This window comes from Liolophura sinensis, chromosome 6 (assembly GCF_032854445.1).
Source record: "Liolophura sinensis isolate JHLJ2023 chromosome 6, CUHK_Ljap_v2, whole genome shotgun sequence".
Lineage (NCBI taxonomy): Eukaryota > Metazoa > Mollusca > Polyplacophora > Chitonida > Chitonidae > Liolophura > Liolophura sinensis.
In genome coordinates, this window is record NC_088300.1 from 55,391,099 (window position 1) to 55,415,788 (window position 24,690).

The following is a 24,690-nucleotide window of genomic DNA, read 5'->3' on the forward strand; positions in this document are numbered from 1 at the left end:
TCCGGACGTCTTCCGAACAGCATAGGCAGGCGATGATACGGAAGTGACGTGGAACTGATGGACTCTGTATTCTGTTGAGGAACGTTACTGAAGCTTCTCCATCCATTCTCCATGCGCTGAAAATCTGCAAATGTTACCATGATTAATAATGACTGTCATAGATCAATTCACATGGCGTTATGGACACACTTAGACAAGTTGAAATGACGGAGAAATTTCAAACGTCTTTAGGTCTGGGTATATAGGGCAAAGCGATTCGCCTGAATCACGATCACTGAACGTTGTTTAACTGCATATTCAACAGATTTTGACGTTTGCTGACCGTTTTTCTATAAGGAGGAAACGGTAGTGCCCGAGATAAACCGCTAACCTTTGGCGATTGACTTATATTGACTTATTAGTAATGGTTGGAATAAAAACAAATTATACCACATGTCCGATTTTTCGTCTGTTCTCAAAGAGACTCGAAATTTCGACGAATGGCCTGGATTGCTATCCAGATATTTTACCTTTTATAAACTGTAAGTTTCTGGGGATAATTTCTGCGGCCTGCGAGTCGATCCGGTCCAAACCTTCTTGAATGTGTCCCACAGAGATGTTTTTTTTGGAACAGTGTCGCAAAAACATCATAGTCACGCTTTTATCTGGGTTTTTTTTTTCATAGTCTTCCAACATCTGGTAACATGAAATTGTGAGGTAAGACGGAAGTTTGCAAGAATGTAAGAATTTGGGACAAATTATAACACTGACTCGACCGAGAAATACTTAAAAGAAATAAATAAAAGAGGCCATAATAACAAGTATGCCTGATTCGAAAATTTAAGTGCATAAATTAAGAACGATGTTTGCACTCCGAAACAAGGCATTCAGAGAATCCCACCAGCTCCCCTACTATAGCAGTCAACTAGACAATGGAATTGTGTTGTGGTGGTAGAGACGTCATTGTGGGGAGTTCGTGCTCAAACTGAGGCAGTGGTCTTTGATACGCAAACTGTGAACTGCATGCGGCAATCCGTGAACAATCACAACGCTGTGAATAGCTGAGCAAATGTTGAGCTATGGTAGTTAAAAAATAATTTTGGGGTGTTGGATTACCAACTCGCTGTAGTGATCTTTGAATATCGCTTCCCATGATAAGCTGTCCGTGTATAATGAGAGACCATTGCAGCCATCTGATTGGCTGAGCGAATACTCAGCTGACAACAGTCACTGTCTGTGTGGATGGTTTAAACATTCTGTCAGAGTGTAGGAACACAGACCCCAAAAGACGATTTTAGTTCTGTGTATTTTAGGGTGTAAAGTCTTTTTTGCTGCCAGCCTGCCGTTTTTTGGTGTACAGGTGCATGCTTGGTATCAAATTGATGGAAATTGTCTAAGCTTTGGACAGGTATGAGTTTTAATGATGAAAGTTTGAAATTCTGGTGATGAGGCTGCGAGTGACGTCCCCCTTGGCGTTGCTAGGCACCCCTCCCAACTGCCGGCAAAGAAAGGTCCAGATTTTGACGGTCAACCTATGTCAAGATTTTTGTGGCCTTTTTTTCTCACAGTCTGGGCCATGTAAGCACCAAAGCTTATTGGCCACGGAATGTTTGGGACAGATCTACAGAGCTAAACGTTAACATTGTCGCTCATGGAAAACTAATGGGGGTCTGTGGCCTGATCTGAAGGCACATGCATCGGCCAGTGTCATAGGTTCGTAGTACTATTAAAGACGTGGAAAGCTTTCTACAGATACTGAGTATACCAGACAAACTGATATACACCAAGGTAAATTCTTACACTCTACAAATCTGGTAAAGTAGATAAAGAGACAACAAGCTTTTATAGATAAGTGATTGCATAATAGCTCAACAAGAAAGGTTTGTAGAAATCCATGTTTACAGGAGAACAGAATGAAGTCAATCAGAATGTCTGTCCTCAATATAGGAAAATGGCTAAATCGCCAGAGAAACCCAATACCCTTCTTGTTCTCCTACATGTAGGTAGGCGTGTGCATAAAAATTGTAACATGAAACCTTTCACTACAAAAATCTGACAAAGTCCATAAATCTCATAAGCTATGAAGTCACAGAAACTCTATACACAATAAATTGTTGCCCTGCATGGGGATTTAATTTCTAGAGAGCGTGTGTACTACAAAAAACAAACTGAAGTTTATATAACTGGTAAATTTTTGAACTGAAAGTCTATCAATTAAAATCATTAACATTCACAAAGCCTATAAAACAGTTCAACCCGCCATCAGTAGGCACTTTGTAGATGTACACAGGCGAAAAGAAACATAAAAAATACACAAACAAAACATAACTTTCTATCACTGTATGTTGGAGATCCACGTATGATTGCCATTATACTGGAGCTAAAAAAAGCTTAATCTGAGAATGTGCATTTACAAACCATACCTTAAACAAGGGAGCATAACAAAAAGCCTAACCCTCAATCCATGTGTAATAGTCCAATACACAAGAGTTTAAAAAGGCTTAACCTGCCATCAGAGAATGTGCATTTACACACCATATCTTGGATTAGAGAGCTAAACAAAAAAGCTTGACCTTCCAACAAAGAATGAGAGTTCACTATACATGTACAGGTGCTAAAAGAAAAAGCTTAACCTTCAATCCATGTATGAGAGCCCATTATACTAAAGCTAAAAAAAAGCTTAACCCGATACCGACATTTTCCTCCCCCACCCCCACAATACATCGCGATCTGCGATCGATTTGACGCTATTTTCAATAGAATTACCAAAAATATATCTACGAGGACATAACTGTATTGATTTTGTGTATAGGAAACATTTTCCTGCTCGATCTGCATACTCTATTGGTTCCATTTCTGTCAACACCTAAAGAAGCTATACAGAAAAGTCTGGCTAAAAACAGCCCAAATAATTACCTTTCACAAAATATCAGCCTCGTCTGTGCACGTGTTATGGTTTAAAAAGTTCCTAATCTTTATAAAGCGGATCGCATGATATCCTTTTTTCCAACTTAAGAAACATTTTAACACTATAAATAGTACAGGCACCAATCTGATATTTACTGAAAGGCAAATGATTTGAAATATTCCTGGTAAATACAGATAACTTGATTTGATTAGCGAATGTCCATTTTTGTTTTGGCCTCTTTTACTGACATGCGCTTTTATTCCAGAACTTGAAAATAATTATGACCAATGCCTTTTGAACATGTTCAACAGGGATCGATGTCTGGTTGAGTGGATTACTAAGAGGGTTACTGAGTGCTGAGGGCTTAACGTCGTGCTTAACAATTTTTTAGTCATTTGACGACGAAGGAGTCCTTAGAGTGCATGCACGTGCAATATGCCTCCTTGCTCCAGGACGGATTTCCACCGATCCTTTATCTAGTGCTGCTTTACTAAGACGTTGCGCTATCCCCTTCATGCTGAACGCCAAGCGAGGAAGTTACACCTGTCTCTTGTTTTCAGGTTTTCGGTGTGACCCGACCCAGAATTGACCTTGGATCTACCGCTTATGAGGCGGACGCTCTACCAACTAAGCCATCGATGTTCGATTAGGATATACGCTATTCACTACTATCATTAAATGTTTAATGATGTTAATTTAAACCTAACACATTTTTTGGTTATATATATCCCCATAAAATATTCTGTCAGGATAGGCTGTTATTTAAGCCTAGAAATGGTGAATATATCCGCCTAAATATTCCCGGTTGTTAAGCCTCAGTGCTGGTGAACCACTTCTTTGCTGAATGGGCACAATCATAGAGAAATAACGACATATATCTTACCCATCTGAACTTCATGTTAAATGACAGAGCGTTTGCCAGTTTGTACACTCCAGGCCCAGACATTGTTCGAAGATCCAACTTGTAACATATCTTATCCCAGATGTCGGGTGGCACATCGTTAACATTCCACTGGTACATGAAGTGAGGACAGCTCCATCGGTGGAAATGATTGTCAGGGGGTTCCATCTTACACCAGTTTATCCCGCCCACATGTCACCTGGGTAGAAACAACACAAACTAAAGCACTAAATATGTATTCTTCTGTCCGTACTTGCCTCTGTGTTCTTGCTTATCCATATATGGAGGCTGTACATGGAAATTTTCGGTGGAATGACAACACTGCAAAAGCTTTATCACTAGTGCACTATAGGACACCAGCAGACTAATGGTGACGTCATTTGTCGATCACACAATTACCATCTGTATCTGTACGTATACGTATAGTCTTAAAGTTGGTTTCTTACACAAACGACACGTTTTGACTTCCAACAACAAATTTTGCAGTAAAGTTACTAAAATCGGTGTTTCTAACAGAAACTACCAAAATTCATAAACCAGGCACCCAGCAAATTTTTTTTACCACCACCTGCTGTTTGAAGCTGTACAATGTTGCAGCATAGGTATATAGATGTCCGTGTCTATGTTTGTCCCTGAAGTCTATTAAGAAAATACTCATGCGCCCTGAAACCTTGTCTGGCATACTGCGCGTACGTACCGTATAGTTCGCGTCAACGTTGACTGAATGTGCAGCTCCTATCATTCAGCTTACATAGCACGACATCAGACCTAACAATGCGTTTCCACAAATTCATGTAGCCAATGAGAAGCGTTTCCGTTTAAATTTGGGTTAAATGAATATGCAAGTGCACTGTTGAATGAATGGATATGAAACTGTATAGGATGACATGCACTTTACACAACTCGTAATGTGGGTGGAATATTAGTACACTTTAATTTCAAACACAAACATAAATGCAGTGAGATTAGCAGGATGTAAATTAGAAGAAAAAAAAATGAGGAAAAACGCAAATAAACTGTATGCTTAGCAGCTGTACACACATCGGATAACATCGGGCCACAACACCGCTAGTATCAACTGATTTGTACTGTCATAAATTCTTTCTCTTATTTCGAATATAGCTTTACGTAGAACTGCCCCAAAATTAAGACGGAGTATCGTTCAGTGCATGCATAGAACTAGCAGTACATCTCTTTCGGCAATGTATAAGCTACCGAAAAGTATTATTTAACACAACTTGTAACTTCTTAAATGTATAATTTTTATACGTGGACCATGAATGACAGCAGTATATGTTACATTTGTACACTTTAAACATATATCTAACAGATATGTGCCCACATCAAATTTTCTTAACGGCAGATCATTAAAAATGGCTGCTGATGAAAGCTTTGTATAGTCTGACATTGTTAGAGTTTAGTGTGTGGAGGTTTCAAGTCATAACCAACTAGAGCCACGATCACTGGAAATTGTTCGTATTATAAATGCTATCACGATGCTGAGCGTGCAGTCAAGTAGAATATGAAGAGCCTTGGTCGAGAGGCAAGACGCAAATCTTCGGCTTATAACAAGTGGTTGATAAAACGATAAGTAATATTGCATTCAACACCAGCTATTGACAAATCAAGGTCAGTGTCATGTAAATATCTGAAGCAAATAAGGAAAATGAGTTGCACCATGGAGGTGCCGTATGGTAGATGTGAACCATTCACCTTAAAACGCATGTGCCGCTCACTACGTTCGATTTACATCACTGCCATCATTAGGCACACTTGACATCAAGTCCTGGTTCATCACCGTTACCCCAGGGACCTCGGCGTTGGGTGCAGTGTTATACGAGATAAGGCTTCTCCTTGTGCGAGGAGTATGATGCTAAGAAATATTGTTTAACCACTCAGCAACTGCACCAGTGCAACTGAACAAAACTATAAAACTTTCCGAGGGGAATTTTTGAAAAGTCCCCTCGGAAAGTCCGATCCTTGCATCATTTTTGTCCCTAGGCAAAATGGCTATTTTTAAATCACGTGTAAACAAAATAGGTATAGGGACCGGTATATGATTATACACCAACGTCAATATTGCCAGCCTTCCTTATCCAACCGTATTACAGGACTCCCAGTAGTAAGCTAATGCTTTACTTTAAATTCGGTTAATGTATGCACAGGCACTGATTCATTATTTACACTGAGCACTGAACCTTATAAACGCTCAGCAGTTTCGTTCCATTTGTTGCACTCATAGTGTCCGCCCCCCCCCCCCCCTAATAATTCTGATCCTTAGTGAGAGATAGCTTTTCAATGATAAAGTGCCCCCCTCCCCACCCCGTAATGCTGATCCTTAGACAAAGATGGCTTTTCATTAATGACCTGTCCCTCCCACCCCACAGTAATGGTGATCCCCATGTTATGGTGATACATGGGTACTACAGCAGCGTACATGGGTACTACAGCAGCAGCGTACATGGGTACTACAGCAGCAGTGTACATGGGTACTGCAGCAGCGTACATGGGTACTACAGCAGCAGTGTACATGGGTACTACAGCAGCAGCGTACATGGGTACTACAGCAGGGTACATTGGTACTACAGCAGCAGCGTACATGGGTACTGCAGCAGCGTACATGGGTACTACAGCAGCAGCGTACATGGGTACTACAGCAGCGTACATGGGTACTGCAGCAGCGTACATGGGTACTGCAGCAGCGTACATGGGTACTACAGCAGCAGCGTACATGGGTACTACAGCAGCGTACATGGGTACTACAGCAGCAGCGTACATGGGTACTGCAGCAGTGTACATGGGTACTGCAGCAGCGTACATGGGTACTGCAGCAGCGTACATGGGTACTACAGCAGTGTACATGGGTACTGCAGCAGTGTATAGGAGTTCTGAAGCAGTGTACATGGGTACTGCAGCAGTGTACATGGGTACTACAGCAGCGTACATGGGTACTGCAGCAGTGTACATGGGTACTGCAGCAGTGTACATGGGTACTGCAGCAGTGTGCATGGGTACTGCAGCAGTGTACATGGGTACTGCAGCAGTATATGAGTTCTGCAGCAGTGTACATGGGTACAACAGCAGTGTATATGAATTCTGCAGCAGTGTACATGGGTACTGCAGCAGTGTACATGGGTACTGCAGCAGTGTACATGGGTACTGCAGCAGTGTACATGGGCACTACAGCAGCAGCGTACATGGGTACTGCAGCAGTGTACATGGGTACTGCAGCAGTGTACATGGGTACTGCAGCAGCGTACATGGGTACTACAGCAGCAGCGTACGTGGGTACTACAGCAGTGTATATGAATTCTGCAGCAGTGTACATGGGTACTGCAGCAGCGTACATGGGTACTGCAGCAGTGTACATGGGTACTGCAGCAGCGTACATGGGTACTACAGCAGCAGCGTACGTGGGTACTGCAGCAGTGTGCATCGGTACTGCAGCAGTGTACATGGGTACTGCAGCAGTGTACATGGGTACTGCAGCAGCGTACATGGGTACTACAGCAGCAGCGTACGTGGGTACTGCAGCAGTGTGCATGGGTACTGCAGCAGTGTACATGGGTACTGCAGCAGTGTACATGGGTACTGCAGCAGTGTACATGGGTACTGCAGCAGTGTGCATGGGTACTGCAGCAGTGTACATGGGTACTGCAGCAGTATATGAGTTCTGCAGCAGTGTACATGGGTACAACAGCAGTGTATATGAATTCTGCAGCAGTGTACATGGGTACTGCAGCAGTGTACATGGGTACTGCAGCAGTGTACATGGGTACTGCAGCAGTGTACATGGGTACTGCAGCAGTGTGCATGGGTACTGCAGCAGTGTTCATGGGTACTGCAGCAGTATATGAGTTCTGCAGCAGTGTTACATGGGTACAACAGCAGTGTATATGAATTCTGCAGCAGTGTACATGGGTACTGCAGCAGTGTACATGGGTACTGCAGCAGTGTACATGGGTATTGCAGCAGTGTACATGGGCACTACAGCAGCAGCGTACATGGGTACTGCAGCAGTGTACAATGGGTACTGCAGCATTGTACATGGGTACTACAGCAGCGTACATGGGTACTGCAGCAGCTTACATGGGCACTGCAGCAGTGTACATGGGTACTACAGCAGCGTACATGGGTACTGCAGCAGTGTATATGAATTCTGCAGCATTGTACATGGGTACTACAGCAGCGTACATGGGTACTGCAGCAGTGTACATGGGTACTGCAGCATTGTACATGGGTAATACAGCAGTGTGCATGGGTACTGCAGCAGCGTACATGGGTACTGCAGCAGTGTACATGGGTACTGCAAGCAATGTACATGGGTACTACAGCAGCGTACATGGGTACTGCAGCAGCTTACATGGGCACTGCAGCAGTGTACATGGGTACTGCAGCAGTGTATATGAATTCTGCAGCATTGTACATGGGTACTACAGCCAGCGTACATGGGTACTGCAGCAGTGTGCATGGGTACTGCAGCAGCGTACGTGGGTACTGCAGCAGTGTACATGGGTACTACAGCAGCGTACGTGGGTACTGCAGCAGTGTACATGGGTACTACAGCAGCGTACGTGGTACTGCAGCAGTGTGCATGGGTACTACAGCAGCGTACGTGGGTACTGCAGCAGTGTGCATGGGTACTACAGCAGCGTACGTGGGTACTGCAGCAGTGTGCATGGGTACTACAGCAGCGTACGTGGGTACTGCAGCAGTGTACATGGGTACTACAGCAGCGTACGTGGGTACTGCAGCAGTGTATATGAATTCTGCAGCAGTGTGCATGGGTACTGCAGCAGCGTACATGGGTACTGCAGCAGTGTGCATGGGTACTACAGCAGCGTACGTGGGTACTGCAGCAGTGTGCATGGGTACTTGCAGCAGCGTACATGGGTACTGCAGCAGTGTATATGGGTACTGCAGCAATGTACATGGGTACTGCAGCAATGTACATGGGTACTACAGCAGCGTACATTGGGTACTGCAGCAGCTTACATGGGGCACTGCAGCAGTGTACATGGGGTACTGCAGCAGTGTATATGAATTCTGCAGGCATTGTACATGGGTACTGCAGCAATGTACATGGGTACTACAGCAGCGTACATGGGTACTGCAGCAGCTTACATGGCACTGCAGCAGTGTACATGGGTACTGCAGCAGTGTATACGAGTTCTGCAGCAGTGTACATGGGTACTACAGCAGCGTACATGGGTACTGCAGCAGCGTATAGACTCAGGCCTGTCAGAAAGTTTTACCCCATGGTAAAATTCTGAACAGAAATGAAGAATTTATTTAAAAAATAAGTCTTCTCAAACATACAGTGTGTAGAATAGCAGAACCCCTACCCTTATAAGGTCTACTAGAGTTATACATAAGCTACATTTGATGAGTACCATTGGGGTGTAGCATATCTTAACTGAGCTCTGTCTAAGGTGTATTGAGGTACTGCCAATTATGCAAATTACTACCTCAAGTATACCTATAGTACACCTAAACAAGGTGGATGTACACTGTTTTCAATTTTATTTAGACAAAAAACAAGCTCAAAACACTTAAATATTGGCTGACGTGTTACAAATTCTATCCCAGATAGTATCAGTGCATAATTGGATTGGTTAACATTCATCTTTTTCGCAAATTTTTTTGTATTTATATGTTCACCATTTTGTCTGAAGTAAACTCTAAATCTGATCTCTTGTTTTAAAACTTTAAAAAAAGTGGCGGAGGTCACTAAATACTGATGACCACTCAATTATGATCAATAACTCTCCAAGTTTCTAACCTGTACCTGAGGTACATCTACTAAGTCTTGATTTTTTTTCCTCAATGTTCCTGAGGTACATTTGAGGTACATTATTTCGTGTTCAAAAACCGCTCAATAACTCTCCAAGTTTCTAACCTGTACCTGAGGTACATCTTCTAAGTCTTGATTTTTTTTCAAAGTTCCTGAGGTACATCTGAGGTACATTATCTCGTGTCCAAAAACCGCTCAAAACTAACAAAGTTCCTAAGGTGTACCTAGGGTATATCATTCATTTTTTTTTACTTTTAAAGTTTCTATGGTGTACCTGAGGTATATCTTCTAAATGTGGGTTTTTTTTCAAAGTTCCTGAGGTACATCTGACATATAGGCATATGGCTAGGGCATACAGTACACCTCAGATAAGCTGTACACCTCATACTCTGTGCTTGCATGAGTTACAAATGGTAGCAGTGATGTTATCAAAATGGCTGTATTAAGCCAAGCAGCTGCTGTCATGGAGTCAGATCACATACAGGAGTATTTTCTTCCTTGTTCAAATATTAGACAAATGTACATAACTAAATAGAGGGACCCGACCATATAGATCATCGATAACACTTAGCAGCCTTGTACAATGTATGACCTACTTAATACAGCTATATATACACCCCTCAATATCTTTACTTCACAATAAACCCACTACATGTAAAACACATGTATAAGGGGTACATGGGTGACCGTGACATTGCTAGCAAGTCCATAAGTTCGCCACCATCCCCTTCACCGAAACTAATATGTATGCAGGATTAGTATTATCACATCATTGTGTCATTTATTTGACTTAAAAACTATGGAGGACAACAGCCTTAAATACTTTCACGTTTTTTTTCGGCCTCAACCTTTTGCAAGGCTCAATCCAACTTTTCGTTTCACTTTAGTTCAATATAACTATTATACCTTAAGTAGCAATCTGCAACTGCAATCTTCAGACGCACTTCAGCTTGTTTCTATTGCAAACTGATCTCCTATAAATGCTATTTTCACAGAACAACTCTCCCTTCAACGCAAAAATATACATACATGTAGTGGTAGTGCTGACAGTTATACTCAAAAATATTTCATTTAAATGACCTATCATTGCAAACATTTTTATAGTGGTGAGCTTATAAGTGAAATATTCTCGAGTACGGTTTAAAACACCAATCAAATAAAATAAATAAATCTAGGTAAGGTACAAATCACCTTATCAGCAAGGGTGTTCATAGAAATTCTACACTTTTTTTTAACTCAAGAGTATTTCACTTATGAAGACATGATTTCTTTTGAATATATATGTTGCAGCGAGTGACTGTATTGACAGGTGAGGGCCGGTTTAATGGGTCGACTGGTTTAATAAACATGAGACAATGTTTGTTCATCTATGCTCGGTGAAAGATAAAAAAACAGGTAAATAAGAAATACAAGCCTACACCATAATTATAGCGTAGGGCTGTGGGCAGAAGGGTAGTCAGACAATATATTATTCTGTTGTGACAACGATATTGTACATATTTATAATCCGAAACAGATATAAAGATTAAATATTTTTAAACGAAATGCTCTCTGAAAACCGTAGGTCCTATCACTCGCCCAGGATGTGAATTAGTCAAAGCGCATACCCAAATCTACTAAACCTAATATAGGTTACACATGCGCAGTTCAGGTGAATGGGTCCAAGATTTGCCTCTGAACTGAAGAGTGGAGCACTGATTAGGTCATACTGCCATACAGACATTTTAGGTTGTTGATGCACTATAAATTTCTGCACGGTTATTTTGCATCTAGTCAAAATGTCTCAGAATTCTGTTTGTTTTCGACAGAACTGAAAACTTTTTTGGCCAGTGTTACTTCCTACCCCCTTGGAGTTCACCAAGGTACAAAATGCTATGACTTCACTTCCAGCAAGCACAGCTCAAAAAATATGGTGGTCATGCTTGGTTGACTTTTTGATGTTGTAAAAAATGTGCAAGATGCATGTGGTGATATGTCATTGTACCACGCGAAAGGTAGGGCATATATATTTTGAGGTTGAAGTTGACAAATTTACTACATAAATAGTAAGGAAAATCAATGCGCCCTATGTAACCTATAGAGTCAACGGGAGTCACATGTTTAGATATACTGTCTCCTCGACACCCCTTCCCCCCACCACAACCAACCTTTCCCCAAGTATAACACAGGCTTATCAAAGGTAAACTCTTCAATCTTGAAACAAAATAATATGTCATAATATGAGATTTTTTTAAATGTCCAAAAGATAAAGGCCTATAAAGTATGGATTGTTTGATTTTTGTTGGTAAAGACTGTAATAGTGTGATTATTAGAAATGAACTAGACTCAGGTCTGCCTAACCTAAGATGGCGGTGTATCAAAGGAACTTACATCGAGGTCGCCACGGGCGTCCACGGCTATCCTGTATAGGTAGGCCTAATGGCCGTAACAACGTTGTGCCCCACACTGGAGTTTGGCTTATTGGTCAGTACCACCAATGTCTACCTGACGTCCAGGTGATCAACGATGAATGATTGAGTATAGATGTACTGATATAAATGGCACGGAGAGAGTATCAAGTGACAGTCTCCCGCTATAAGACCTGGTATAAGAGCGACTGCTACCTAAGGTGTCCGGCTTGCATCGGTGGCTATGACCCAGTTAGCGGTATGAAAAAAAGTAGGCGACTTGACTGACTCGACCTGTGTTCTTATGAAAAAAGTTGACTGATAACATGACTGCGTACATCTGCGTACAACTTTTAGTGCATTATACAGTTTATTATACAACCCTGAAAACAATATTGTCTGTGTCATCGGTTAATTTAATGCCACTGAACATTGCCACTGAGCGTCAAACAGAACGCAAAAAGTACGTGTATATAAATGTAAATGGATGCCATGTAATCAGTTCATGAGTTATTGACTAGAAATTAAGAATACGTATGTTTGGGGGCGAGGTGTATGGGTGTGTGAGGGAGGGGGGCGCCTAAAATCATGTAATGGCGTTTTATCAATCATGATGACTACTGCACCTAATCCCCCCAGGAGGTGATAAGAATAGGACAGCACTCTAGGTAAGGTTCTCGTAAAAGACGACTAAACAAGAGCTCTCCTGTGTGAGCCCGTTGAATATAATAGGCTCACATCTTCTCGGTTGTGTGAGAGGCAACAGGGGAGCGACCTGTTTGCTGTGGGTTGCTACCCGTAATCTCCGAGGACGGGATCCTGGTGGTACTCGTCAGCCTACATCCACGAGGGGAACGGAAGTACATCCACCAGGAGAACGGACATCCATCAGAAGGATGGTATAGTGCGCATGACCACACATATGGCGCGAAATGCAAAGTAGTGGGATATAATTACAAATTTGTGTTCACTAAAAAGACATACGGATTATATCACTGTATATCTCATACCATTAAGGTGTTTAAAGTGTTGAGAATTTATCTGCTCTCGTAGCACTGGGCAGCCTACACCCATGAGCAGTACGTCCACGAGGAGAACGGACATCCATGAGCAGACCAGAACATGTAACTTGATCGTTTACAAATAACTGGGCAAAGTACGAGACTATAGGCCTATATATTTATATAGGCCTATATCCGAGTAGATAAATTCTCAACACTTTAAACACCTTAACATCAGATAGCACAGACATTACTATAACCCTGTACACCTTCTCTAATGTGTCATAGTTAATTAATAACGTAATAATCCTCCATCACTGACTGGAAAAAAAGATATTAAAGATCCACGAGGAAGATGTTGTCTAGTTCACCTCCGTACAGGTATAAAGTACAACATCCACGATGAGGACGGTGGCTAATTTACCTTGCTACAAGTATAAAGTGCAACATCCACAGAGAGCACGGTGGCTAATTTACCTTCCTGCACTTATAAGGTACAACATCCATGAGGAGGACGGTGGCTAATTTACCTTCCTGCAGGTATCAGGTACAACATCCCCGAGGAGGACGGTGGCTAATTTACCTTCCTGCAGGTATAAAGTACAACATCCACGACGAGAACGGTGGCTTATTGAATTTCCTGCAGGTATAAGGTACAACATCCACGAGGAGGACGGTGGCTAATTTACCTGCCTACAGGTATAAGGTACAACATACGCGAGGAGGACAGTGGCTAATTTACCTTCCTGCAGGTATGAAGTACAACATCCATGAGGAGAACGGTGGCTTATTTAACTTCCTGCAGTTATAAGGTACAACATCCACGAGGAGGACGGTGGCTATTTTCCCGCCCTATAGATATAAGGTACAACATCAATGAGGAGGACTGTGGCTAATTTACCTTCCTGCAGTTATAAGGTACAACTTCCATGAGGAGGACGGTGGCTGTTTTACCTCCCTATAGATATAAAGTACAACATCCACGAGGAGGGCGGTGGCTAGTTTACCTTCCTACAGGTATAAGGTACAACATCCGCGATGAGGACAGTGGCTAATTTACTTCCCTGTAGGTATAAGGTACAGCATCCACGAGGAGGACGGTGGCTGATTTACCTGCGTACAGGTATAAAGTACAACATCTATGAAAAGGACGGTGGCTAATTTAACTTTCTGCAGGTATAAGGTAAAACATCCATGAGGAGGACGGTGGCTATTTTACCTCCCTATAGATATAAAGTACAACATCCCTGTAGGTATAAGGTACAACATCCACGAGGAGAACAGTGGCTAATTTACCTGCCTAAAGGTATAAAGTGCAACATCCATGAGGAGGACGGTGTCTAATTTACCCTCCTACTGGTATAAGGTACAACATCCACGAGGAGGGCGGTGGCTAATTTACCTGCCTACAGGTATAAAGTACAACATCCATGAGGAGAACGGTGGCTTATTTAACTTCCTGCAGGTATAAGGTACAACATTCACGAGGAGGACGGTGGCTAATTTACCTGCCTACAGGTATAAAGTACAACACCCACGAGGAGGACGGTGGCTAATTTACCTCCTTATAGATATAAAGTACAACATCCCTGTAGGTATAAGGTACAACTTCCATGAGGAGGACGGTGGCTAATTCACCTGCCTACAGGTATAAGGTACAACATTCACGATGAGGACGGTGGCTAATTTACCTCCTTATAGATATAAAGTACAACATCCACGAGGAGGACGGTGGCTGATTTACCTTCCTATAGGTACAAAGTACAACATCCATGAGGAGGACGGTGGCTTATTTAACTTGTTGCAGGTATAAGGTACAACAGCCATGAGGAGGACGGTGGCTATTTTACCTCCCTATAGATATAAAGTACAACATCCATGAGGAGGACGGTGGCTAATTTACCTTCCTGCAAGTATAAAGTACAACATCCACGAGGAGGACGGTGGCTAATTTACCTTCCTGTAGGTATAAGGTACAGCATCCACGAGGAGGACGGTGGCTAATTTACCTGCCTACAGGTATAAAGTACAACATCCCTGTAGGTATAAGGTACAACATCCACGAGGAGGACAGTGGCTAATTTACCTGCCTACAGGTATAAAGTGCAACATCCATGAGGAGGACGGTGTCTAATTTACCTTCCTACTGGTATAAGGTACAACATCCACGAGGAGGGCGGTGACTAATTTACTTCCTTATAGATATAAAGTACAACATCCACGAGGAGGACGGTGGCTAATTTACCTTTCTATAGGTATAAAGTACAACATCCATTAGGAGGACGGTGGCTTATTTAACTTCCTGCAGTTATAAGGTGCAACATCCATGAGGAGGACGGTGGCTATTTTCCCTCCCTTTAGATATAAAGTACAACATCCATGAGGAGGACGGTGGCTAATTTACCTTCCCGCAGGTATAAAGTACAACATCCCCGAGGAGGACGGTGGCTAATTTACCTCCCTATAGATATAAAGTACAACATTCACGAAGAGGACGGTGGCTAATTTACCTCCCTGTAGGTATAAGGTACAACTTCCATGAGGAGCACGGTGGCTAATTTACCTGCCTACAGGTATAAAGTACAACATCCGTGAGGAGGACGGTGGCTAATTTACCTGCCTACAGGTATAAAGTACAACATCCACGAGGAGGACGGTGGCTAATTTACCTTCCTATAGGTATAAAGTACAACATCCACGAGGAGTACGGTGGCTTATTTAACTTCCTGCAGGTATAAGGTACAACATTTACGATTAGGACGGTGGCTAATTTACCTGCCTACAGGTATAAGGTACAACATCCGCAAGGAGGACGGTGGCTAATTTACCTTCCTGTAGGTATAAGGTACAACTTCCATGAGGAAGACGGTGGCTAATTTACCTTCCTGCAGGTATAAAGTACAACATCCCCGAGGAGGACGGTGGCTAATTTTACCTCCCTATAGATATAAAGTACAACATTCACGAGGAGGACGGTGGCTAATTTACCTCCTTATAGATATAAAGTACAACTTCCACGAGGAGGACGATGGCTAATTTACCTTCCTATAGGTATAAAGTACAACATCCATGAGGAGGACGGTGGCTAATTTACCTTCCTACTGGTATAAGGTACAACATCCATGAGAATGGCGGTGACTAATTTACCTCCCTATAGATATAAAGTACAACATCCATGAGGAGGACGGTGGCTAATTTACCTTCCTGCAAGTATAAAGTACAACATCCACGAGGAGGACGGTGGCTAGTTTACCTTCCTGCAGGTATCAGGTACAACATCCACGAGGAGGATGGTCCCATCTAACATGCATTGGTGTTCCTGAAACCAACGAGCCGGGTATATTTGTTTGCCTAAGTTGCACAGTAAGTTCCACTATGAAACATGTCATTGCTAAAAAAATACATAAAATACACCATCTTTTAAAACAAGCCCCTAAAGGGCATGATTTCCTGCAAACAAATTACCTTTAATTGTCAAAGCCTTTGTTCATGATTATTTTGTGTATTTATATATATATGGTAAAAGTGAAATAAATTGGCTATTAAAAAGCAATTTGCATGACAACGTTCATTATGTATTATATTTTAATGACCATATCTATGTCTCTGTTTATAGAAACACCAATCCCCAGCAAAGCTTTGATCTGGGGAAAATGGACAACTATGTTGTATCTGCAACAAAGCATACAATGGAAGGTTTGTGCTGTCAATTATGGGATATTCTTATAAATTTTCCCAACTTTTTTTACTGCGAGCCATTGTTGTTCGGAACATTCCATTCTGAATGAATTTTATGACACTGATTAATGAGATATCAATCTTTAAGCAAAACAGATATCGTTGGTGAAGTGAGAGGATATTCACAGTTATGGAGCTGCTTATTGATGTTTGCTGTTCAGGACATATTGGCAATGTAAAGCCTGTGCAGAGTGGTTTCACCCAGACTATATGGACGACAATGAAGACAGCAACCCTACCGATTTCGACTCCGATACTTGTCTGGTAACTATACTTGCTTTATAAACTCAGGCAGGAATATAATTTATAAAAATTTTCTCCCAATCCACCAATATCGCCCATGCCAAAAGAAACATTGCATTCCACGTTTCGTCATTTAAAGTTCACAATCTACCTAAAAAACCAAGACAGACGAGGAAGATCGGTAGATCTGCAGTAGTACAAGTATGTATACATTCAATGGTTCACTTACTTTCCTGCGTATTACTGTATGGAGCTCTAATTCAGTTTTCTCATATATTTCATAATTTTATTAGGGAACCTTCCTCCATACATGCGTTGAATGTAATTGAGACCTCCACAACACATGCAAAGCATTTCCAACTAATTCCTAGTGAGGAAAAATTATGCACAGTATAACAGATGACAAAGAACAAAGTTGCATATTGCAGGAATTTTTTTATGTTTGTTACACAGGTGCCCTGTAGAGCAGAAGATGACAAAATAGCATCACATGAGCTACACGAGGGGCTTCCACAGTAAGGATAACCTTATTACTACACGTAGCGCAGCGCAATGACCCAGAAGCCGCCCACCAATGCGGGGTCGCTGTGAGTTTAAAGTCCAGGCTTCCTCTCCGGCTGTACGTGGGAAGGTCTGACAGCAACCTGCGGATGGTTGTGGGTTCCACCCCGGGCTTTGCCATGTTTCCTCCCACCATAATGCTGTCGTATAAGTGAAATATTATTGAATACGGCGTAAAACACCAATCAAATAAATAAATAAATAAATAAATAAATATTACTACACGCGGATTGAGTGAGTGAGTGCTTGGGGTTTAACGTCGTACTGAACAATTTTTCAGTCATATGACGACGAGGAGTCCTTCTAGGGTGTGCATGTGTTGTGTGTCTTCTTGTGGTAGGGCGAGTCCATGCCGCCAAAGTTTGCCGCCACTAGAACATCATGCACCATGACACCAAACGTGACACCCCACCCAGTCACATTATACTGACACCGGGCCGAACAGTCATGTTTCCTTACTCTAACCTCTCAATATTAAGCGCAAAGCGAGGCAGCATCAATTACCGTTGGTTTGACCCGACAAGTAGAAAAATACAAGTAGAAAAATACCATTAAACTATGTCTGACAAGTTTTGGATTTTTAACCGAATTAAACACAATGTTTGGATTATATATATATGCCGCATAATGTTGATATTTCAGGTTTGGTGTGATAGACCAGTATGTGGGGGGCTTGTTGACACACAGAGGCTCAAAGTGGTATGTACAGCTTAAATCTGTTCATTTATTTTCTTTGTCTTTTACATATTTTTCTATATTTTCTCATATGCTTACGCGCATTGTGGAGTTTCGCACAGTCACTGGTTTGAACAACAATTAGCTTAGGAATACCTACACATTTTTCTGCGCAATTATAATTTACAGACACAGTGTATTTAATTGACACTTGTATTTGACTATATACAGTAGTTTTAAACATATGATCATCTCTGTATTTCCCTTTTCTTCTATAGTGACGCGCAGCACCCTCTACATTCATGTCACACAAACTCGAAAGATTTAGCTGCTATTTGAGGAATAATTGCTGGGGTACAAATAATTAATTTGTTACATGACATATAGTTTAATGTATTGTTTCACATCATATAGCCTGACGGTAGCATGTGATTTCATAAAGGTCTTCATGCTCTTCATCGCCCGGGATATATTATAATGTATCTAAAAAGAGTGTTTTAGAGTGTTTCACTCTGTTATATTGATATCTTCTCCTAACCCCTTCCTCGTACAACTGTGTACATAGTTATGTCTTTATCTAGGCCCGAGAGCTCTGAGCTGGAGGTTTTCTTGACAAATCCGAGAAGGGAATTTCTAACCGGCTTTGGTTTCAGTAATGTCCTCGACTTGGTACGTAAAAGTGTGATTTCGGTGTATAAATTATTTATAAATTGATATTGACTTTTTCGCTTGGCTTGATTTATATGTACTAAAAAATACCCTTTGCTTGGAAAAAGTCTTTTTCTTTTCTTGTTTTCATCCAGCTTTCATCTTTATCTGCTTCTGGCTGAAAGCACATTTGCTTATTAGGCAAGCCCTGTTACTATATTTATGTATGTTTTACGTACCAAAAACAGGGCTACAAGAATTTGGAATTTTGTAAATGTTTTGTGAGTAAATTATGGTAATTCTGGGTGTTATTTCGAATGGGTATATGTATGGTACTTAATAAGATTTTTTCTTTTAGGCTTACACATATCTTGAAGCCTATGTGAAAAAAAAGTTCTTCGAAATGAAGCTTAGGAACAAAAGGTACGTATAGGTACATGTAGGTAGGGTGGTTACCAGTAATCCCGGTCTACTCCATGCATGTTTCAAATAATCATGCCTATAAGGGGGTTTTGTTACAGTACAGAACTGGGATGTTCTGTTTGCTTGTTGTCACAGCTTAATTTGGTTCAAGAGTGGAGAAGAAAGTGACTGATTCATTGCTGCTTACATAGAGCGTGATTAAATTGTGCGAAACAATCTGTATATGCTTTTGTATACCTTGTCTGTATATGTGCATTGGAAATGGATCCTGATTATCTCTCACTGTGTGATTCTTGTGTGAAACATTGCTTCAGGCGCCCCGCCACATTTGGATTTGTACACAAGCTAGTCCAGCTACCAGGAACCGAGGGAATTCAGAAGATTTTAAATGTGGATGGGTTTGTATTTACCTTGTATTTTATCTGTTTGTTTTTATTATTTTTTTTTTGGTATAATTAGATATTTCTGTTATGGCTCCTGTTATGCATGGAGTAGTATCGGAATGGCTTTCCAGCTCGATAATCAAGTAGTCTATACACAGAGTGTTCAAATGTGTATAAACATTTGACAAGACTAAAGCCGTAAAAAACAAGGAAGGTAACTCAGAATATTGAAGTCACCAAATAGTCATTTACATTTAGATGTGTGTTTAATTATTTATCATTATAATTTCATAATTTTGTTTCGCGCATGACTTGGTAAAAAGTGCGCAGGCATATATTTTTAATTAGTAGCAATCAATATACATATCCTGATTTCAGTCTTTTACAAATGAATAGGAAGCCTTTGATAGGATTACATTCTGTTCACATTTTTTCTTTGAAGGTACGAAGGGACAGTCAGAAATAGGAGATGTAAGGAAGCTTTGGTTCGGGATGTAGTCGCACTACTTGTATTCAACAAACTGCACATATCTTTACCAGCAGCAAGGCGAAGATGCTGTCAAACTGAACATTCATCGTTACACACGGCACTTAAAATAAGTGAACAATTAAGAGCACACCGCTTAATCAGCAGTACTGAATCGTAACTGGCATGCTGTGTACGTAAATAATAGATGACTGATGGGTTGACAATGTGTATTTTATATCATTGTATCATGGCTATATGCCTTGTACATATAGCCTACACCTATAATGTATTTTCCATTCCACCTCCATACCATTCATTGCTTCGCTTACATATTTATAGAATCTTAGAATGTACAAGAGAGTTTATACACTAATGAACTTGCCTAGGGTACTGCAGCAAATGTATTGAAGCACAACTTTTGTCCATACATCCCAGTAAAGCGTTCTTCAGTTTATAATAGCCTTTCTGTAAAGGTTTTTGCAAACCGGATGAATACAATACTGTAACATTTTTAGGGAAGGGAACTTGTTTAATTACACTTTCTGTTTGCAAACTCTCCATGGGCGGTGGGTTAGTGAACTGTGCCAAGGCTCCTTAAAATACATATATTTAAACTAGAATGTGGTTGTTGACTTTTTTTATTCAACTGTCCGGAATTGGTGGTCACTGGATTTCTCATATTGGATAATTCGTGGATTATATTTTAAGGTACAGTGAATCCTTTCTCATATACATACGTGTAGAGAAAGGCAAACTGGGTTTGTCCTCCTTAATGTTGGGCTTTACTCATCTGCGGGGGAAAAGGAGCCACCGTCCTCCTCGTGGATATTGTACCTGATACCTGCAGGAAGGTAAATTAGCCACCGTCCTCCTCGTGGATGTTGTACCTTATACCTACAGGGAGGTAAATTAGCCACGGTCCTCCTCGTGGATGTTTTACCCTATACCAGTAGGAAGGCAAATTAGGCACCGTCCTCCTCGTGGATGTTGTACTTTATATCTATAGGGAGGTAAATTAATCACCGTCTTCCTCGTGGATGTTGTACCTGATACCTACAGGAAGGTAAACTAGCAAACGTCCTCCTCGTGGAAGTTGTACTTTACATCTGCAGGAAGGTAAATTAGCCAAGGTCCTCCTCGTGGATGTTGTACCTTATACCTACAGGGAGGTAAATTAGCCACCGTCCTCCTCATGGATGTTGTACCTTATACCTACAGGGAGGGAAATTAGCCACCGTCCTCCTCGTGGATGTTATACCTTACACCTGCAGGAAGTTAAATCAGCCACCGTCCGCCTCATGGATGTTGTACCTGATACCTGCAGTAAGGTAAATTAGCCACCGTCCTCCTCATGGATGTTGTACCTTATACCTGCGGTAAGGTAAATTAGCCACCGTCCTCCTCGTGGATGTTGTACTGTATAGCTATTGATAGGTAAATCAGCCACCGTCCTCCTCGTGGATGTTGTACTTTATATCTGTAGGGAGGTAAATTAATCACCGTCCTCCTCGTGGATGTTTTACCTTATACCTACAGGGAGGTAAATTATCCACCGTCCTCCTCATGGATGTTGTACCTGATACCTGTAGGAAGGTAAATTAGCCACCGTCCTCCTCGTGGATGTTGTACCTTATACCTACAGGGAGGTAAATCAGCCACCGTCCGCCTCATGCATGTTGTACCTGATACCTGCAGTAAGGTAAATTAGCCACTGTCCTCCTCTTGGATGTTGTACTGTATAGCTATTGATAGGTAAATCAGCCACCGTCCTCCTCGTGGATGTTGTACCTTATACCTACAGGGAGATAAATTAGCCCCCGTCCTCCTCGTGGATGTTGTACCTTATACCAGTTGGAAGTTAAATTATCCACCGTCCATCCTTATGATATAGAATACCTTGTCTTATTTATCATCTGTCGACGATAGTTCGATAATTTATACCGATAATTTATAAGATACCGTGTCTTATTCATCATCTGTCGTCGATAGTTCGATAATTTGGAGAAGCGCTGTAGTAAATAAAATTTAAGTTAATGGTATGAGATATACAGTGATATAATCCGTATGTCTTTTAAGTGAATACAAATGTGTAACTATACCCCACTACTCTGCATTTCGCGTCATATGTGTGGTCATGCGCACTACACCGTCCACCTGATGGATGTCCGTTCTCCTGGTGGATGTACTTCCGTTCCCCTCGTGGATGTAGGCTGACGAGTACTGTTGCCACTTTGGCCCTTACTTGGAGAGAGACGGGAGGTCGGATGGGCCCGGTCCGATCAATCGCCTTGTCACGTCAAGCCCTACACATGATCCCGTTTGTCATTTCTTTCACTTACTGTGATGTCCAGTTGGTATTTCTGCAAATGCTCTTGTTCGGGGTCAGTGTAGAAGGCGGTGGCTAATGGGTCAACGTAGTAGATTGGGTTTAACCTTTTGGTATAACTCAATCTGTTCGAGTATACCTTGCGTGGATTCCTTCTTTCTAGTCTCTGCTGGCCATCCGCAGAGGTAGATTCGCCCTCGTTGGCACTCCCTGGCGGGTGGGGAACACGTGAGTTGAAATTAATAAAAATACATCGTGGCTTTCTCTGAAATTATAATAGTCGTTGCTAAGAAAAGAAAAATGAAGTTCCCCTAGATATTGAAGGAGGAAATAATTATTTTCCTACTGACCTGGATTACTCCTTAATAGTTTCTGCATATAATCGTCTTCATACTAACTGTACCCACTGGAATACCTATACACTGTTTATATTTGATTTCCCCGTACCATTTCTTTTAATTGGTTTGTTCCCAGGTCTCCAGACATAGAGGCAAACGCTTTAACAATAAGGCCACGAACAAATGTAGATGTGTAGTACTTGTCTACTGACCATTTCAGAGGTTATTGTTGCATCAGACTAAATGTTTCAATGGGCGTATTGTTAATCTGGACATGCACTCCGATAGGATAGCCATTACACCCAAAGTTTTATCACCGCCCAACTGATTTCTCTCTATGTAATGGTAGACAAAGTACACATCTTGAATGAATTCAAATATACAACTCTCATGAGTTCAAATATAGAATTCTTATAATGGCTTGAATGAGCTGAAATATACAACTCTCATAATGGCTTGAATGAGTTCAAACGTACAGCTCGCATAATGGCTTGAATGAGTTCAAATATACAACTCTCATAATGGCTTGAATGAGTTCAAACATGTAGCTCGCATAATGGCTTGAATAAGTTCAAATATACATCTCTCATAATGGCTTGAATCAGTTCAAACATACAGCTGGTATAATGGCTTGAATGAGTTCAAATATACATCTCTCATAATGGTTTGAATAGTTTAAATATACAACTCTCATAATGGTTTGAATGAGTTAAAACTTGCAACTCGCATAATGGCTTGAATGAGTTCAAATATACAACTCTCATAATGGCTTGAATGAGTTTAAATATACAACTCTCATAATGGTTTGAACGAGTTCAAACATACAGCTTGTATGATGGCTTGAATGAGTTCAAATATACAACTCTCATAATGGTTTGAATGAGTTTAAATACAAAAGTCTCATAATCGTTTGAAGGAGTTCAAACATGCAACTCGTATAATGGCTTGAATGAGTTCAAACATGCAGCTCGCATAATGGCTCGAATGAGTTCAAACATACAGCTCGTATAATGGCTTGAATGAGTTCAAATATACAACTCTCATAATGGCTTGAATGAGCTGAAACATGCAGATCTTATAACGGTTTGGAATTCAAAAATATGGCTAAAAGTTGGAATAGTTTAAACATGCAACTCGTACGATGGTTTGATACTCGCACGCCTGTTGGAGAGAGTTAGAACATACAACTCGCACAACGCCTGAAAATGTCGCAACGTACGACTCGTATAACGCGTGAAAATTTTCCAACATGCAATTGGTATAACGGCTTGAAAGAGTTTGGATATACAGCGGTTTAGGAGGCTTAAAAAATGCTGCTCGAATCACGAGGAGCTCGACCGAGTCCAAGTAACGTGTTAATCCATGTTACCTGACGATTCAGGTTATCTAACAATCCATGTTACCTGACGATTCAGGTTATCTAACAATCCATGTTACATAACAATCCATGTTACATAACAATCCATGTTACCTGACGATTCAGGTTACTTGACGATTCAGGTTACTTGACGATTCAGGTTATCTAACAATCCATGTTACATAACAATCCACGTTACATAACAATCCATGTTACTTGACGATTCAGGTTACTTAAAGATTCCGGTGATCTAACAATCCATGTTACATAACAATCCAAGATACATGACGAATTAGGTTACTTGACTATCCTGGTCATCTAACAATCCAGGTATCCTGACGATGTCGATTATATTTGGTTAATATTATTGTTCATTGCCGCTCAGATAACAATCCAGATTGCCTAACGATGTAGATTAGCTGTCCATGCAGGTTATATAACAATCCAGGTTACTTGACGATTCAGGTTTATACATAACAATACAGGTTACCTGACGATTCAGGTTACATGACAATCCAGATGTCGATTATATTTGGTTAATATTATTGTTCATTGAGGT

The 24,690-nt window shown here is 41.2% G+C and overlaps 2 long non-coding RNA genes across 2 annotated transcripts; one reads left to right on the forward strand and one right to left on the reverse strand.

Moving 5' to 3' along the window:
• Positions 1–515: 515 nt before the first annotated feature.
• Positions 516–12,254, reverse strand: LOC135466140 (uncharacterized). Its single transcript, XR_010444095.1, has 3 exons — positions 11,953–12,254; positions 3,771–3,987; positions 516–675 (listed from the first exon to the last, which is right to left on the reverse strand). It is a non-coding gene; the product is annotated as an uncharacterized LOC135466140 (long non-coding RNA).
• A 6,559-nt stretch (positions 12,255–18,813) lies between these two features.
• LOC135466468 (uncharacterized) lies at positions 18,814–20,322 on the forward strand. The gene is made up of 4 exons (XR_010444118.1): positions 18,814–18,856; positions 19,194–19,258; positions 19,573–19,656; positions 20,084–20,322. It is a non-coding gene; the product is annotated as an uncharacterized LOC135466468 (long non-coding RNA).
• The last annotated feature ends 4,368 nt before the right edge of the window (positions 20,323–24,690 follow it).